The following is a 2008-nucleotide window of genomic DNA, read 5'->3' as shown; positions in this document are numbered from 1 at the left end:
AGAGAGAGATCACAAGTAGGCAGAGAGGCAGGCAGAGAGAGAGAGGGAAGCAGGCTCCCCGCTGAGCAGAAGCCCAATGTGGGACTCGATCCCAGGATCTTGAGATCATGACCTGAGCTGAAGGCAGAGGCTTAACCCACTGAGCCACCCAGGTGCCCCGATAAATAAAATCATTATTAAATGTTAATTCCAGTATGGTTAACATACAGGATCTTATTAATTTCAGGTGTACAATATAGCAATTCAACACTTCCACACATCACCCAGTGCTCATCATGACCAGTGCCCTCCTTAATCCCCATCACCTGTTTCACCATCGCCCCTCCCCCCCACTTACCTCCCCTCTGGTTGTTCTCTATAGTTAAGAGTCTGTTTCTTGGTTTCTCTCTCTCTCTCTTTCACCTGCTCTTTTCCTTTGCTTGTTTGTTTTGTTTCTTAAATTCCACATGGGAGTGAAATCATATGATATTTGTCTTTCTCTGACTGACTTATTTCACTGAGCCTTACACTCTCTAGCACCATTCCTGTCATTTCAAATGGCAAGATTTCATCCTTTTTATGGCTGAATAATATTCCATTATATATGTACCACAACTTTTTAATCCATTTATCTATAAATGGACACATGGTCCACTTCCATAATTTGGTTATTATAAATAATGCTGTTATAAACATAGGGGTACATGTATCCCTTCAAATTAGTGTTTTTGTATATTTGGGGGGATTTAATATCCAGTAGTGCAGTTGCTGGATTGTAGAGTAGTTCTATTTTTATTTTTTATTTTATTTTTTTTTAAAGATTTTATTTATTTATTTGACAGAGAGAGATCACAAGCAGGCAGAGAGGCAGGTAGAGAGAGAGGAGGAAGCAGGCTGCCTGCTGAGCAGAGAGCCCGATGCGGGGCTCGATCCCAGGACCCCGAGATCATGACCTGAGCCGAAGGCAGTGGCTTAACCCACTGAGCCACCCAGGCGCCCCTAGTAGTTCTATTTTTAAATTTCTGAGGAACCTCCATACTGTTTTCCAGAGTGGCTGCACCAGTTTGCCTTCCCACCAACAGGGCAAGAGGGCTCCTTTTTCTCCACATCCTCACCAATACCTGTTGTTCCTTACGTTTTTGACTTTAGCCATTCTGACAGGTGTGCGGTGGTATCTCATAGCAGTTTGGATTTGTATTTCCCTTATCATGAGTGATGTTGAGCATCTTTTCATGTGTCTGTTGTCCATCTGGATGTCTTCTTTGCGGAAATATCCATATGTGTCTTCTGCCCATTTTAAAATCCGACTGTTTGGGTTTTGGGTGTTGACTTATAAAAGTTTTTCATATATTTGGATACTAGCCCTTTATCAGATATGTCATTTGCAAACCTCTTCTCCCATTCTGTAGGTTGCCCTTTAATTTTGTTGATTGTTTCCTTTGCTGTGCAGAAGCTTTTTATTTTGATGTAGTCGAATAGTTTATTTTTGCTTTTATTTCCCTTGCCTCAGGAGTCCTGTCTAGAAAAGTGTTGCTACAGCTAATATCAGAGACATTACTGCCTGTGTTCTCTTCTAGGATTTTTGTGGTTTCAGGTTTCACATTTAGATATTTAATCTATTTTGAATTTATTCTTGTGTATGGTGTAAGAAAGTAGTCCAGTTTTATCCTTTTGCATGTAACTGACTAGTTTCCCAACACAGTTTATGAAAGAGACTTTCTGCCATTGGATATTCTTTCCCGGTTTGTTGAAGATTAATTGACCACATAATTGGGGGCTTATTTCTGGGTTTTCTATTTTCTTCCATTGATCCGTGTGTCTATTTTTGTGCCAGTACCCTACTGTTTTGATAACTACAGTTTTGTAATATAACTTGAAGTCTGGAATTGTGATACCGCCAGGTTTGCTTTCCTTTTTTCAAAATTGCTTTGGCTATTTGGGGTCTTTTGTGGTTCCATACAAATGTTAGGATTGTTTATTCTAGTTCTGTGAAAAATGGTATTGGTATATTGATAGGGATTCGATTAAA

Source organism: Lutra lutra, chromosome X, assembly GCF_902655055.1.
Source record: "Lutra lutra chromosome X, mLutLut1.2, whole genome shotgun sequence".
In the NCBI taxonomy this organism is placed as follows: domain Eukaryota; kingdom Metazoa; phylum Chordata; class Mammalia; order Carnivora; family Mustelidae; genus Lutra; species Lutra lutra.
Note: the sequence above shows the minus strand (reverse complement) of the source record.